Source organism: Octodon degus, unplaced genomic scaffold (genome assembly GCF_000260255.1).
Source record: "Octodon degus isolate 3935 unplaced genomic scaffold, OctDeg1.0 scaffold00156, whole genome shotgun sequence".
Lineage (NCBI taxonomy): Eukaryota > Metazoa > Chordata > Mammalia > Rodentia > Octodontidae > Octodon > Octodon degus.
In genome coordinates this window covers 249298-266999 of record NW_004524732.1, presented here as the reverse complement: position 1 = coordinate 266999, position 17702 = coordinate 249298, and the positions used below count along the sequence as shown (strand labels likewise).

Genomic DNA, 17702 nt, shown 5'->3' with positions numbered 1-17702 from the left:
GGGGAACGGACGGACGGACACGAGGACGTGTGGCCACAGAACTTTTGGGTAGGAAAGGCCGGGGAGTCTAGATTTTTATTAACTAGCCTTTTATTTAAGGATCGACGAGACACACAGTCATGAATTCCCCAGTCGTTGGCTCTTTTCCACCAAAGCAGTTGTATGTTAAAACTAATTTTGTGCTTGGAGTAAAGAAAGGGTCGGTCCTGCCCCGGAAGCGGCCTGCTCACTCTGTGAGTTCAGTTGTTGGGTTGTGCTGTGCTTCTCAGTTGCAAATCAGAAAGAACAAAGGCTTAGTCTGTAGCCAGATTTAACTGGCAGTTTCTGTTTTGTATTGTTTTTGGTGTCTTTCTCCAACTTTCTGTGGCCTGCCATGCTCTCATTATTTTTTTCCTTTTTAAATTGCTAGCTGGGTTTTCTAGTCAGGTGACTTCTGCACTACTGTTAAGAGCATCTCCTGTTTAGTGGTTTCAGATTTTTCTCTTAACCTCAGAGACACTGGCCTGGCCCCGGGAAGGACCAAGGATAAGAACTGCTATTAAGGATGTTTTGAGGCAAAGAACCAAAACTGAGGAGGGCCTGGGATTCACTCACAGAGGCAAAGTGCTCTGAACCCCCCTGGCTTGTGAAGTCAGAACCGCCTGGGAGAAAGCAACAACTCAGAGCACTGGTGACTCTTTCTGGATAAGAAATGTCCTGGAAAAGAACTAAGAAATAGGCCTCCTAGGGGCTGTGTTAGCATTTGCCACGGGCCTTGTGGTTTTCCTGGAATTTGGTTTCCTTTCCCCAACCTTTCATTTAGTTCATATTAGTCAATTACCAGCTGGCTTTTTAAACAATCCGAATCTTACCCTTAAACTCACAGCAAGAGTTGTAACTTCATGCACAAGGGGATTTGAAATGATTATCTTACTAGAATGTACCATAGAGATCACTTAATCACTCACCTGCCCACTTTTTATAATGGAGTAACCTAGAATCAACTCATGTGGGGTCAGAGGTCATCCAGCCCAGTTCTTAGCATATATATATATATATATATATATATATTCATCTGTGGCACACAGTCTGTGGGACCCTGTACTGTGGTATGCTCTGGGGAAGTAAAGATGATTGAGACTGATCTCTGCTTCAAGCTTCTATCCAGCATATAGCACAAGTTTGATTAATATGGCTGGTGGAGAGTCACCAAACAAGGATAGGGATGGAGGCTAATCAGGAAGAGGCTGGTGAATCAGCTTAAGGGATTGGTCTATTTTAATAGCAATACCACACAGTCTTGATGAATGTAGCTTTGTACTAGGTGTTGGAATCGTTCCATAAGTCCTTTCACTTTGTTCTATTAAAAAATGACAGTTTCTAGCTCTTGTTTATTTATATTTTATAATTAATTTACCTATTTCAAAATAGAAGCCTAGCGAGGTGTGGTGGCACATGCCTGTAATCCCAGCACTCCAGAGGCAGAAGCAGGATATCATTGTGATTTTGAGGCCAACCTGGGCTATGCTGTGAGTTCTAAATAAATAAATAAATAAAAAGAAAAGAAAAAAAAAGTGAGTTCCAGGCTAACCTGAACTGCATAGTAAGATACTGTCTCAAAACAAAAAACAAAAAACATTGTAATAGAAGCCTGCTTAGAGTTTATTTCATTGCGTCTATCTTCTAATTTGAGTGGAGAATTGAGTTATATATATATATATATATATATATTTAGAATATCAGAAACTTTTAATCCTTTCTTTACAGGTTACTAGATCAGTTTTGATTAAGAAAACTGTAGAAAGTTATTAACTGCCACAAGTGAATGCCAAGTGGTGGCAAGCGTCAGTTTTCCACAGAGTCCTGCTTTACAGAATGTCTGAATGCACTGTGCGGCATCTCTGCTCACACTTGCTGGAATCATTTGTGCAGATTTTAGTCCACAAGTCGCTTATCCTCATGTTTCTTTCTAAACTGTTCAGCATTCTTACAGAATTTTTACGGTCCTTAGAGTATTCTTCAGCGAGGTCATCCCGGAGCGGCTGCTCAGGCTGGGGGTCATTCACCAGTGCTATGAGGGGCTGGATTACTTGGATGGTATTGGTCACTGGCTTCCAGTTCTCAGCACTAATTACAAGCAGGCAAGCTTGCCCTTTTTCATCAACATTTGCATGGTAGATCTTTGTTTTAAATGTGATCTTTGGTGATTTGAATGGATACTCTGCTGGAAAGTTGATTTCAATTCTAAAGGCCCCCTTATCATGTGGAGGGTTGTCAGGAACAATAAGCCCTTGCCAAGTCAATAAATTAGCTTCAGCAACCTGGATGTTACGGAAGTTTTTCATTCCATATTTGAGGATCTCTTCAAACTTCTTCATCAGCCTCCTGCTGGCCGCCATCTTGAATCTGGTGTTTGAGAATTGAGTTATTCAATACTGAGTATTCTGACCAGTGAACACAGTGTATGTTCACACTTCTTTTAAGTATTCCTTGATTTCTTCTGACAGTTTCATAACTTTATAAAAAGTCCCATAAGATATTTTTTGATTAATTATAATTTCATATTATCTATAGATGTTTCATATTTTTTGATGCTAGTGTGAATGATATTGCCTCTTAGCATTTTAATTTTTAATTGGTTTTTGCATATCAGTCATGAGTCTTGGAATCTTGCTAAAATACTTACTAGTTTTAATAGCTTTCTTGATTGATGCCATTAAATTTCCTACCTAGATGATCATGTCTTCTATAAATAAAGATAGCTTTACTTCTATTCCCATGGGGAGATGACTTTTATTATTTCTTTTTTTCTTGCTGTATTGCACTGGCTAGAACTTCTGCTTTGCACAGAAGTCATGAATAGACATTTTTTTTCCTTTTCCTCATCTTAGGGAGAGGCATTCAGTTTTCTGTATTAAGTATTTTGTGTGGTATTGGTTGTATATTCTTCATGGAAACCCTTTTAAGGTTTAGGAAGTTCCCATTCTATTACTGCTTTGCTGATTGTTTTCCTTTTTTGTAAATGAATAGTGGTTATTGTATTTTATCTGTTGCTTTTTCTGTTAACAGCGTCTATTCCATGTGTTTGTATGCTGAAGCAGAGTGCTGGTTTATGTAACTTATCAACTGCCCAACTGCTGGCTTATATTTTTACTGATGCTTCTCAACTACAGTGGTTCCATCTGCCCAATATATATACCCCTGCTGAAACCTGATTGTTAAGGAGTGGTTTAATTTCCACATATTTGTGCATTTTCTATGTTTTCTTCGTGCTATTGATTTTTAATTTCATATCATTGTGGTTAGAAATGATAATAGAAAAGATAATCTTTTCAGTTTAATTTGTTAATACCCATTTTGTGACCTGACATTTGATCTGTCCCTCAGAATGACTTGTGCACAACTGAGTAGAATGTGTATATTTCTGCTATTGGATAGTATATTCTGTGTATGTCTATTACATCTGTTTGGTCTAGATATAGTTCAACTTCAGTGGATTTTTCTTTTTTTTTTTTGGTCTATATTTTTCTTTCAGATCTGGTAATATTGATTAGGTGATTTAGTTCTTGATACATTTCTATTTGCAATTATTTTTACCTTTTAAACTGATTCCCTTATGATTATACAATGATTATCAGACCTTCATTTGAAAGGTACTGGTGGTTTTGAAGGGTAGAAATGTAAAAGGGTGGTGTTGGGGAGGGAGATAGGCCAAAGCGAAGAGGCAGGCAGGAGCCAGAGTGTAGCGGTTCTTACATAGGGCTTAAGCTTTTGGGGAAGAAACATTGGTGGGCTTTAAGCTTATACTTTAGCCCATACTAATTTTGACAGGAATTTGAATGGAAGGCTTTCTTCCCTAAGGCTAATGTTTAGTATTCAAGTAACTCTTTCTTCAGGCCTTTTACTGGGGCCTCCAAAACTCACATGGCCATGTTTCATAAACAGACTTAAAAGAAAAAGTAAGCCAAAGACCTCAGCCAGTCTCTGGCTTGGCATTGTCTCTCAGGAGGGAGTTTTGCAATACCTCATAGAGAATGGATCTTGTGCTCTAAGCCCTTTCTGAACTTGTTGGCATTTGTTGACATCTGGCAGCAATCATTCAGGTTCATGGTTCTCTTGTTTTAATTTGTGTGGTTTTCTGGGGAAAAACTGCAACTTCAACAATATGCTAGTGATAATGTCATTGCTTTGAAGGTTTGATTAGTCCTGACCAGAAAATCATCTCATGATCAGTTATGTTTGCAAATCAACAGTATCTTCTTGGAGAGAAAAATGATGAAGGAAGAAACTACATATATCTTTTAATTATTCAGAATTTAGAAAAAGGTCAGAAATTCATGTCTCAAAGTGAGGGATCTTTTTAAGAATAAATTACTAAATTTGTATATACTATCCCCTGTTAAAGGTGTAGCTTCATACCGAATATATAAGGGATTAAAATGAAGTATCTTTCCATTGAAAATCAAGACATCAGCTTTTTGTGTCTATTCTGACATTTTCTGCTTCAAGATACAACTGTGAGACCATCAAGTCCAAACTTGTAGTGAACTCAGCATGTCATGTGGGAGGATCTATGGTTTGCTTTCTGTCCTATGGGGGTTGGAACCCTCAGCATGGAGGGAGACTGCCTAGCCAGTGATAAGCACAAAGATGGCTGCTCATAGTGCTTCTAGAACTCTCTGGGGGAGGAGAGTCCTTAGGGACTTTTATTGTAGAAGACATTTTACTTTTTTTATATATTAGTAATCTCTTTGTTTGCGATCTATTTGTTCCCTATATTTCGATAGTGAAAACAGTGAACTGGCCCCTGCACTAGCCACCTGACTTCTCTGTATTGTGTCAGGAAAGGGAGAGTTTGAACAAGGTGCTTGGTCTCTGAACTATGGATGGCCAGGGTTCTGGTGGCAGCATGAAGCTGCACCACAACTTTGCTAGGTGCTTTAGCTTTTGCTTGAAGTATAAAAGCTAGAAACAATATGAGGTCCCTCTCTTGTTTTTGAAAAATTAAGATCTTTACTTGTATCTTATTTTGGATGCTGTTACAGAAATGAGTGCCTTATAACGGAAGCCGATTTCTCATAGTTCTGGAAGTTGAGGGAGCCAGTGTCAAGGTGCTGGCAGATTTTAAGTGTGATGTGGGCTGTCTTCTGGATTATAGACCTCCAGCTTCTCTCTAGAAAAGGTATAGGTTAGGTCTCTCCTGGGCTTCCCTAACAGGATTGGTAATCCCTTTTAAAAAGGCTCTGTCTTCATGATGTAAAAGCCTCACATCCTTAGGGATATGGACATTCAGACCACAGCAACACATGTTGTCAACTCTTTAAAAATCAGAGGTCAACTCTTTCAGCCTCTTTTACTGAATATTTGTTTAGTGGAAATTGAGCTTTTGGATATCATGAAAATGCCTATGGATATATGGTACATATTAGAAGATCACCCAGTCAGGTAGTGATTTTATGAGCGGAGGTGAGCAGTTGGATAGAGTCCTTGGTGCTCTGTAGTATTTACATTATTTTTTTCATTGTGCCTTCCAATGCCATCAGTTTCTTCAATTTCTAAGGAATATAGTCATTTGAAGTAGTTACACAGAATCATGAATCTCATATTGTACCTGGGAAACAAATATCAGTGAAGAGACTTGCCCAAGTTTGTCAGTGGTAGACATTAATGCAACATGAATCCAGGTTTCCTGGGTCTTTAGCCAGTGTAGTAAGTGGCTTCACTCCCTCCCCTCCCTGTGGAAATGGAGGATTTATTTTTCAGTGCTATGGGAGAGTTGCCTTCTCCCAAATTTAGTAGCTATTTCTTTATTCATTCATTTTCTCCATATTAATTCTCCTAAGTGGTGAGCTTGCTTTGTGTGTTTGGAAGATGCAGAAGTGCCTAAGAAAGGTACAGCCCTTTTCCTCTGCCATCAAGATGTAGCCTTGTACCTTTTTGTAGGATGTCTGTACTCCTTGTTGGAGCTGATTTGAGAGGCCCTGGGTACAGAGACAATGTGTGCAGTGCTATTTTCTCATTTTATGGTGACTTGGGTTTCTTGCACTGGACAACTGGTTTGAGGAACTTGTGTGAATATGTGAACCCCTGTATTCAAAGTTGGGAAGTCTCTCTAGTTGCATGGAGCGAACTATTCAGGTATGAGTAGGTAACTTGTAGACCACAGAAAAAGTATTTGTTGTTGTGTGTAGTTTTTGTTTGTTTGCTTGGTATTTAGATGTTGGATGAGGCCGGGAGATGGCTCAGTGGAATAAGCGCTTCCCTGGCAAGCGCAAGGGCCTGAGTTCAATCCCCGGTTCCGAAAAAAAAATTCTCACTGTCAGATGTTGGATGGGATCTCAGAGCTGACATTTTCATTATATGTTCTTTTTCTGAATTATGGACTTTCCATGGGGAGAAAGAATCTGGTAGATACATTTGTTGGCTGAGGGAGATGTTTACATTGTCTTCTTTTGCATTTTCTCCCCACATTGACCCCAAATCAAGTGTTTTTTTTCTTAGTCTGAATAATACCATCTTTTACTTACTGTCAGTTCACTTTCCTTGTCCCCTTCCTTCTCAGCATCTCTCAAACTGCATTTCCTTTCCCTTTTGCCTCTTTGCCTTCTCTTTGTAGTCTTTGACTTTGTTCTTCTTTTGTTGTTGAACCTAAGGCCTTGTCACTGACCTACATCTTTAGCCCAGATTTCGTGTTTTGAAACAGGGTCTTACTAAATTGCCCAGGCTGATTTTGAACTTGTGATCATCCTGTGTTGGCCTCCCAAGTAGCTGGGATTACAGGCATATGCCATGGCCCCAGGCAGACCTTGTTCTTGATCCACAGCAGGCCTAGTCCTTCGGAGAGGTCAGTGCTGGGTATCAGGATATTGCCAACATAAAGGTTGGATTGAGCTCAGCAGCTTCCAGGAGATAGTTTCATTTTTTATTTCCCTCCTTCTGGTGCTACAAAGTGGTGGCTGGTTAGCTTAGAAGTGACCGGAAATACACTCATACTGCCTTGCCTAGTCACTGTCAGGCCACAGCTACACCTGTTTGGATGAGAGACATCCTGTGTGGTTGCTCCAAACTCTGTGAACTTGGTAGCCCAGGAAGTGCAAGTCAATATTGGAGGCTGGACAACTTTTAAAACTATCTCCTTTGAGCCGTATGGCTGAAAAATGTAATGGGCTAACTCACATTTTAGGCTATATGGGTGTAAATCTTGTGCTTTCTGTTATAAATGCATACCCACCCATTGTTTTAGATTGTTTAGTAAATAGTGGCTGTTACCCGTAGTTTGCTAGATAAAACTCACCAATACCTTTAAACAAAGGCTTCTAACTCCTTGTAACCTTCAGGCTATACAAGGCTGCCTGCAGGTACTCAGGTGCAAATTAACCAGAAACTAAAACAACAGCCCCAGAAAATATAGTTCAAGTCCTGGTCCCAATCACTCTAAAAGCTTTATTTTGTGTCAGACAGTAAATTTGCTTATCAAACCGCAATGTGATTCCAAGGTTTAAAACCCCTTCCTGCTTCTTGGGCTGCCGCCCTTTCGGTCCTCTCCTGCGTGAGAGCAGACTGGGGGGCCCTGAGCTCAGTAATAAATGGCTTTCCAAATTCCAACCTGGCTGATCTGGTTCCTATTCTGAGTGACCCATAACAAAAAAGAACTGAGAAAGGAGCCTTAAGAGATAAGTAGCCTTTTACTTTAAGAGGGAAAGTACATGTTATCAGGTTGTGCCTTTTCTCCCGTGTATATTGCTTAGTAGAGCCAGTAAAGAACGAGTTGCCAAATTAGCTTTTTCTTCCCCATTTAAAATTTCCTCAGCATCTTAGAGCATGAGATTTATTTAAAGTAGTATTTAATCCTTTCTGTCAGGGAGACTGAAGTGGACAGGCTTATTGATTGCTTACTTTTGTCTTCCTACTCTTGCCAACTCTGATTGTAGTATAACCAAATAATAAATACTGTGGGGCTAGAGTACATGAGCTCCTAACGGAGTCTAAAGTTCAAAGAGGCTACTGATTCATGAGATACTTTTTATGGATACAGTCACCAATCACATCAATCCTAGGAAGAAGTGACTCTGTAAGAAACAATTGAAGGTAAAGGTAAGCTCATGATCCACTCCCCTTGCGAGGGTTGTAGTCTTGGGGAATGATCTGACTGTGACTAAGTTATTGAGGAGGAACATGAAGAGTACACTCTCCAAATGGTAGATTTATTATTACCTCCTTCTTGTGATTGGTGAAATAGTTTTGCAAAGAATAGCCTCAATTTCCATGTTTTCTTTCCCATCTCACAGGGCATTTTAGCAGTTGGCAGTTTGTTGAAAAATCAGCAGTGAAATCTGTGGTTTCCTGCGGCACATTTCAAATAATATTTATATAAGCCCTTATTTAATGAATCATAAGTATTTATCATACAGAACAGTCTTTTCATCATAAATAGGGACAGAAAGTCAGGGCAGCTTGTGCTTGGGCTTGGAGGAAGGCTGTTTAAATCCTTTGAGATGCTTTGTGGGTTGAGATGTTAGATATATCTCAGGACTTACATTGGGTGCAGCTTGAATTTCTCTTCATTCTTTTTCTTTTTTGTTTTTTTTTTTTGTTTTTTGGCTGTCCACAGCTCATGTCCTTATTGCTCTGCCTGACCACCTTCTCCATATCCTTAACAGCTGTTTTTCTTTTAGAATATTCATCTTTGCTGAAAAGGAATGAAATGTAGCCAGAGTTCTAACTCTCATCATTCATAAAGCAGCAAGCTTTGGAGTCCCACAGGCTTAGCTTGGACTTTCAAGTGCTTTGCCTGTATATAATGTGACTTTAACCAGCTTTACCTCTGAGAACCTTAGTTTCCTTAACTAGGAGATAGGGCTCTCACTACCTCTCTCATAGGATTGTTTTAAGTAGTTGTGGAATCATGAAATCACGCAAATGATTTACAGAGCAAAGTTCAGTAAATGTGAATTGTTGCTGCATTTGTTGTTGATATTGTTATTGAAGAAACTACCAAACATTAGTTAGATGTTTCACTTTTAGCTTGATTTTGTGGAAACAGTTTGAACTTGCTGTCAGAGGCTGGAGCACAAGTCCTATTCTGCCTTTGCTATTTGTATGACTTTGCAGAAATTACTTTCACTGCACCTAACTATGAAATGGCTATAGATTTACTAACATATTTGGGTTTCCGTGGATGAAATAAATATCTGTGTGGAAGTGATTGATGTAGTGAGGACTGTAATCTTTTTTTTTTCTTTAAAACAAATCAGAAGGGCTGGGGAGATGGCTCAGTGGAATAAGTGCTTCCCTGGCAAGTGCAAGGGCCTGAGTTCAATCCCCAGTTCTGCAAAAAACAAAACAAAACAAAACAAAAAAAAAAAAAACAAAAAAACCCCCAAAAACAAATCAGAAAAAGAAATGCTATTTCTCACTTTGCAGTTACACTAGTTCTTGCCACACAGAAGTACCAGTTGAATGATTTGAAGTCCAGGGCACAGTAGATACAGTACATGTGACTCAGGAACAAAGGGCAGAGGAGGAAGAGCAGGAATCTGCCTTGTAGAAAATCATCTGCTAGTTTTTGTAACTCATGCGTTGAGTTTCAGAGAAGCTGCCCAAGGGATTAAACTTCCGTGCTTTCAGGTTCCAGGTGTGGAAACAATTATAGAGTGATTACTTAAAACTATAATAATGGGGAAATTGGTGACCCTGAACTTTTTAATTAGGTTCTCCTTCTTAGGAAAACATAACTAGGAAGTTGTGTTGGGGGAAGCTGTGCCTCCCTTTTTCCTGCAGGGTTGAGTCTTCTAGGGGAAGCTTGGTGCATGTTACAGAAATAGGTGGTTTTCTGGGGAAAAACCTCCAGGGGTTGCAGAAAGTCACTCTGTGAACATGGGCAACCTAAGTTCTTAGCAAATGTGGGAATATTAGGCAAGAGCCACTAGCAGAATACCTGGCAAATAGTCATTTAATGCACCCAGGAATGTCAGAAGGCAATACAGGGGCCAGGGAGATAGCTCAGTAGAATAAGCACTTGCCTGGCAAGTGCAAGGGCCTGAGTTCAAACCCTGGTTCTGGAAAAAAAAAAAAAAGGCAATACAGCATCCTGAGAAAGGATAAAGCCTTTGGGGCAAGAGGAAACGGTTTACTGCCAACAGTGTTACTTACTCATTCTGTGATCTGCTGAAACAAGTTACTTTACCTATCTAGGACTCATTTCTTCATCAGTAAAAGTTATTGTCTGAAGAATTGTGGTCAGTATTAAAATGGCATTGTAACCAGGTTGCTTAGCAGAACATGTATAGTAAACACAGTTCTTTTTATTATCCTTGAGTGTTGAGTTTTAAAGATATACAGTCCACTCATTGAGGCCCAGGACATGTTGAGTGAGTTCCCACTGTGTGTCAGACACTGGACATATTGCTGTGACATGAGCAGCAGTTGGAGTTAATTATGTAATGGTAAAGCAATACCGTCCGTGTGAGATGGGGCTCTCCTCAAGGGTGAATTGAGAAACCAGAACTATTGTAAGCCCAGGGTCAGCTGTACAGTGGGACTTTGTCTCTTTGAAGTTTACTGGAAAGGAGTCAGGGTGGGTAATAAAATGATGTACAGTGTGGTACCTCAGTTCATAAACCCAATTTGTGTTACAATTTTAGAAAAGATGACCATGTCTGTGTTTGTGTTGAAAAAATGGCCACAGTCATGTTTATTACCAGATGCAGGATTTACAAACAAAACAAAATTTTCAAAAATATTTGTTTGTGAACCAAATTGTTTCAAAACAAAACTTTTGTGAACTGAGAGACCACTGTACTCCTGTTAGAGGACGACAGAATCAAATGAGGAAACCAAGTAGGAGGACCTATGCTACCCCATGGAAATCTCTCTTTTTTTCTAAATGTATTTTGGGCTTTCACTGCGCAGCTCAGATTCCTAGTGAGCCTCCTGTCTCCCCAGCATTGGGATCATTGGTGTGTACCACCATGCCCAGTCTTGGTGGCCAGCTCAGCGCATTGGGAGCAGGGCCAGCCCAGCATGTGGCATGTGGTACTGGGGATTGTACTTGGGTCCTTGTGTTTGCCTAGGCAGGTGCTTAGACTGCTTAGCTATCTGCATGGCCCAGAAATCTCTTGTTCTTGAGGTGGGTCAGAAGGGGTGGAGAGAACCTGGACTGCTGGCTGGCTAGGTCTGTATAAGCCAGCTTGTGTACATAGATTCAGTTCCTACTTAAGTTCTTATTTCTCCCTAGGTTTAGGATTGCAGATTTCTAGCCAGGGGTAGAAAGTCAATGGCATGCTAGGATCAGTGTTAAGGAGCTTCTGCCTAAGGACCTTCATAGTGGAGACAGTAGGAACCAAGGGAGGAAATTCAAGAGCGTAAGAAGTTTGGCAGAGGGAAGGCTAAACAGCCATTTGGATCAGTCTTCCTTCTGTGTGCAGATAAGGAAACTGAAGGAGGAATGAATCAGGTTGTTCTCCACATTTTGTCAATCCAGAAGAATGGCTGGTGCCTGGCAAAATCTACTTCTTTGAAACCTGGACATCCATAATTGTATGTACTGTTATTTCATATACCAGGAGGAAAATAAAATGCTACCAATTAATAGTAGCATTAGCAATAGATGCTATTGATTGTAAGATTTTCTGTGACTGCAGAGAAGCTAAATGTGAAATAATGAATGCCCTACAATTAAGAAAATATGGCTCTCAGTATTCAAGAAATATTAATTGTGGGCCACCAAATAGCTTAGTGGATTAAAGAGCCTGCAAGCAGGTGCAGGGGCCAGGGGTTCGATCCTTGGGCCTGCCCTGCCTGCCCCACTCCTGGGACGCACTGAGATGGCAATTGAGAGTGGGCGAGGTGGTGCTGCCTGTAATCCCAGCTCTTGGGAGGCTGTAAACAGGGTTTACTATGAGTCCAATCTATTATTGAGACCCTGAACATCCTCTAGACCCTTCCGTAAAATATAAAAGGGTTTTGTTTTTTGTTTTGCTTTTTTTAAATAGGTAATAAATGAAAAAAAGACAAGAGAAAGAAAAAAAATATGTAACAAGACTGTCCTGCTACAATGCTGTATATGGTTAGATTTCTAAATTTCTGTGTAAAAATATGTGTTTATTCCTATTTTTAATTTTTTTTCTTCATATTCTGTAAGGACTTAAATTTCAACACATCAATACTTGATGGAAGATACCTGTTCCATGTTATGTCTAAGATGTTTGATATTTAGACTAATAGTTAGGGTAAACTGAACTGCATAAATTGCAGGGTAATAATAAGCTTCTCTTATGGAGGGTTAACAACCTAAGTTTGCAGATCAAAAATTGGAGAAAAGGAAGGGCAGCAAGGTCCGCCAACATTTTGGCCCTAGCCTTTCAAGGTCAGAGAAGACTGAGGCCGTAAGAGAACCCATACTGTAATATCATTTAACTCAGTTGTGCCCCAAATTTTCTGATCAAGGAGATTATGGAGCCACAGAAGAATGTGATTGATGATGTATAGTGTGCCCAAGGAGAGTCACGTGGAGAGAAAACTTTCTCTCAGACTTTCACAGAGAGTATTGGTCAAGCATTGCCGTGACTCATCCACATGGCTGACATTTTTGACAAAGGATCTACAAAGTGCAGTACAGGGCTACAGGATAAATCCTGAGGGGACTTGACTGACCTTATCAGATACAAAAGTTACATTTCTTGTTATATAGGTCTTGCTTTATCTTGGTCTTAACCATCCAGCAGAAAAGTATAAAAACGAGGTATATAAAGTAAAGCCATATTAATATGCTGAGCTGTAAAAGGCTCTAGTCAACAACTTCTGTGGACAATCCTCAAACTATTATGGACTGCTGGACTGTGTTGGATTGTTTTGCTGAATTCAAGCACCTATAATATTTAGATGCCAATAGAATACCCATCTCTGGCAGGACTGAACTGGAGAGAGGGGATACAGAAGAAGGACCATTTTGTGTTTGTATAACAGAATAGTTAGGATAGATATACAGCTGCTTTCGCTTGGTTCAGTGAGGGGAAGGATTTGTGAGTAGTAGTATTTGGACGGGATGTCCTGGCTGCCTCTTGTGTTGTGGATGACCTCTGAGAAGATAACAATGTGCAATGTATTAATTATTGAAAATGTCCTATTAATGAGCTTGAAAAGTATCTCATTGATACTTGTTTTTCAATTAAATAAAATAAATTTAAAAATAATATATATAATTACTTTATTAATTGAATGAATGAGGCATGCAGAAATTATTTGTTAAATAATTTCAGTGTCATGATCAGACTGTTACATTTAGCAACAACATGGGTGCAAAAAAGGTCTACTTGAAAACCCTTTGTTGGAATGCTTTATACTTTCCACAGAACAGAAACTAAAATAAACTGCTATACAATTAGTTACAAATACAGTCCTTGAGTTTTTTGCCCATACACATGAGTATTGTCTAAAAGGTGTCTTCTTTGTAGCAGCTAGACTGTGCCACCACTGCTTGGCTGAGTTCACAAACCTGTAGTAACTGGTAGCTTCCCTGTCACTTCTCTGGCTCCCCTTTCCTGCTAAGCTTTGTTTCCTGGAAATGTTTAAAACCTTCTGCCAATGCCGTAGCTACTGCTACTGGAGACACCATAGCCACCTTGATTTTGTGGTTTGGTAAAATACTGGCTTCTACCACCATAGGGCCCAGAGCTTCTGCCTTCAAAGTTTCCTCCCTTCATGGGTCCAAAATTTAAAGACTGACTGTTGTAATTGCCAAATTCATTATAGCTTCCACCACCTCCATAATTGCTTCCATAATTACCAAAGCCATTGTAGCCATCTCCACTGCCACCATATCCACACCCACCATGGCTGTCACCAAAGCCACCTCGATCATTGAAGTTTCCTCTGCAACTGAAACTGTCATTGCCACCAAAACCATCTCCATGACCACCACCAAAATTTCCCGAACCACTCTTTGGCTAGATGAAGCACTAGCCATCTCCTGCTTGAACAGGGCTTTCCTCACTATACAGTTGTGGCCGTTCACAGTGTGGTATTTTTGAATGACAATTTTATCCACAGAATATCATGGTCGTCGAAAGTTGCAAAAGCAAAGCCCCTCTTTTTTCCACTGCCTTGGTCGGTCATAATTTCAGTCACTTTGATTTTTCCGTATTGTTCAAAATAATCTTGTAGGTGATGTTCTTCAGTATCTTCGTTAATGCCACCAACAAAGATCTTTTTCAATGTTAAGTGGGCACCTGGTCTTTGAGAATCTTCTCTTGAGAGAGCTCTCTTTGGTTCCACAACTCTTCCATCCACTTTGTGTGGCCTTGCATTCATGGCTGCATCCACCTGCTCCACAGTGGCATAAGTGACAAACCCAAAGGCCCTGGAACATGTGGTGTTCAGGTCTGTCATTACCACGCAGTCTGTGAGTGTTCCCCATTGCTCAGAATGGCTCCTCAGACTTTCATCAGTAGTTTCAAAGCCCAGACCTCTGATGCAGAGCTTCTGTAGCTGTTTGGGCTCCTTGGGAGACTCAGACTTAGACATGACGGTAGTCGGAAGAGAGACTGATGATGCTTCCTCTGTGGTGTCCGCTGGCAGAAAGTGCATGCAGAAATTAGATCAAGGCAAAAACACTGCCGTGTGTTGTTATACACTGCAGAGTGATGCTTTGGTTAATGGTAGAACACACATAGAATAGCAGGGATACCCATATCCTAGAAAGTAGCAGGCTGGGTCATCCACATTTATGTGAGTGCACTTTGTGAAGTGTCCACAATGAGGAAATAACATGTTTCTCAGAACGTACCCCTATTCAATGATGCATGATTTTATAACTATAAACTTACGAATTCAAGCAGTTAACACATGACTATGTTTATCTTTATTTTCTAATCATTTAGTGATTTGGTTGTTCATTAAGTGAACAGTTATTATAATTGCCAGAGACTGTACAAGGGATGGGATTGGAGAAATCAGTTATGTTACTTATTTGAGGCTCAGGCCAGTAAGGAAAACAGATATAGGAACCAAAAAATAATTGTGGTTTACAATGGCATGTTTTATTTTTTAATAGTTTTCTTTTCAATTGTAGTTTTTTTTAGTACATGATTGTATACATACTGGTCACATTCCTTTTGGGGAGTTGTTACATGAACTTAATATGTCATCCTTGTTTTCTCAGCCCCTTCCTTCCTCTTGTCCACAGTCTATTTCCTGAGCCTTCCTCTTCTGCAAGAGATCTATCTCCCTATTTCCTATTATTTACCTTTTATTTTGCTCTTATTTATATATTTCCTATGTAATAGAATCCAAGCAGTGTTTAATCTGTGTGTCTGATTTATTTCACTTAATACTGTGGTCTTGAGGTGCATCCATTTCCCACAACTATTTCAAGATTAGCCTTTTTCATGATGTAGTATGAACATGTTTTTTAAAAACATTTGTTGATGGACATCTAGGTTGCCTCCAATATTTAACTGGTATAAATTGAGTTGCTGTAAACATGGGTATGTTAGTATCAATGTAATATTTTCTTAACTCTTTTGGGAATATACCTCAAAGATGAATAGCTGATTGAATGCAACTGCTGTCTTCAGATTTTAAGACCTCTCCATGCTTGTTTCCATAATGGCTGTTCTAGTTTACATTCCAACCAACAATATAGAAAGGTTCTTTTTCTCCCACAGCCTTGCCAACATTTTTTATTACTTGATTTATTGACGATAGCCATTCTTCCTGGAATCTCAGTGGTGTTTTAATTTGCATTTCTCTAATGGCCAAAGATGTTAAACATGTCTTTATATATTTGTTGGCCATTTGTGCTGCTTCTTTTATGAAACATCTTTTTATTTCACTTACTCAGGTTTTGATTGGGTCCTTTATTTTAAGGGTTTTTTTTTTTTGAGTTATTTATATATGCTAGATAATAGACTTTTCTTTGAGGAATATCTATGAATTTATTTTTTTATTTGTCTTTTCACTTTGTTGTTTTCTTTTTTTTTGTGGAACCAGGAATTGAACTCAGGCCCTTGTGCTTGCCAGGCAAGTGCTTATTCTACTGAGCTGTCTCCCTGGCCCTGTTGGTTTCTTTTAGTCTTTTTTTTTTTTTAAAGCTTTTTAATTTGATGTTATCCCACTGGCTGATTCTTGGTACTATTTCCTGTGCAACTGGAGTTCTGTTTAAAAAGTCTTTGTGCCTGTGACTTTTATCTTCCAGTAAGTTGTGTTTCTGTTTTAAGATTTAGTTCTTTGATCAATTTTATTTTTTTTAGTTTTGTTCATTTTTATTAACACAGAGCATACCAACAGATATTATATTACCAATATAATCAAGGTTACAAGGCAACTCCGTCACTACCCAATAACCAATGTTCCCTTGAGTCTTCTTCTGGTTGAATGATTCTCTGACAGGCAGTACAGGTGTTTGTTCCCACTTAGCCATAAAGAGCCTTACAAATTCAATGAAATTTCGTAGATTTTATTTACTGAATCTCTTCAATAGGAAATTTTTCATGTTCAAATACTTCCTACAAATTAGTGTATTTTTCTGAGTCTTCTACTTAACTCTGTGGTCTTGAAATGTTGTAAAATTCTCTGAAGTTTGCATGATACCAGTGTTTCCAAAACATGAGCAGAAAGCCTGTAGGAAAGAGAAACCCTCCATCCTCGTTTTACAAGCAGCCATGTGAAAACCCTAGACTCTTCATATTTAACAAGAGGAATTCCTTCCACTTCAAGCGGCAGGAGACCTCAGGCTCATCGGTATACTGAGAGACGGATAAAATGCCAACTGTATTTCAAGATTCCATCTTCTTATCTGGTCAACTGTTCCTTTAGCAATATCCTTGGTCCCTAGTTTAAAAGAAAGATTCAAAACAGCAGAACTCCTTAAACAGCACCAACTTAATCTGGACAGTGTGAAGAACGCTCCTTCCTGATGATGAACCCGAAGGCCAGACTGCACAAGTATGCAGGACCACCTCTGGGCCAGCGGTGTTCGGAAGGACTGAGCAAACAGAACGTACCTAGGTAAAGAACACTCTGCATTGTAGGAGAACCACACACCAACTAACTCACGCAAGCAACGCTTTCAGAGCTAAAAGTCACTAGGAATTATAAGTCTCTTAACTGTCACATTATACAAAACTTAGTGTGCCAATTTCTATTATAACTATTACATGTTTATTTCTTAAAAAACCATGTATTAATCAAAACTGATATATTACCCAGACCTTCTGATTTCAAATATACTTAAGAAAATTATTATAAACTGTGAATAACAGGCATTCTTCTACATAAACCTGTTAACGTTAGTAAAAATAAGATGCAAGTCACCTGATAATATATACTTTCATGTATGTAGAAAAATTAAATTTATACTCACTTCAAGAATAAGTTCCACAGCAAACAAATAAACAAATACAGCATTTATTCACTAAGCAATATTAAAATAATTCTCATTAATAATCTCCAGTACATGTTCCCCAATTCCCAGAACTTAAGTAGAAAATTTACAGAACGTCTTCCTAAAGCATATCTTTGAAAACCAACCAAACTGACACAAGGAGACCCCACATCCTCCTCTATACTTGTGTACACAGCCTGTAGGCAAAACTTGAAGGAGACACAGAGGAAGTCAAAGTTTCAACATGTTAGGCCAAAACACTTACCTGCCAAGTGAGGGCAGCTTGAGCTGTCTGCAGTGTTGAAGGAAGACTCTGGATGTTAGACCACAAGAACGAGCA

The 17702-nt window shown here is 39.2% G+C and overlaps 1 protein-coding gene and 1 pseudogene across 1 annotated transcript in view; one reads left to right on the top strand and one right to left on the bottom strand.

Moving 5' to 3' along the window:
* LOC101565842 (FGGY carbohydrate kinase domain-containing protein-like) overlaps positions 1–17702 on the top strand; it is a 218397-nt gene that overhangs the window by 332 nt on the left and 200363 nt on the right. The gene's annotated exons all lie outside the window — the stretch shown is intronic.
* Positions 1848–2378, bottom strand: LOC101578318 (annotated as a pseudogene).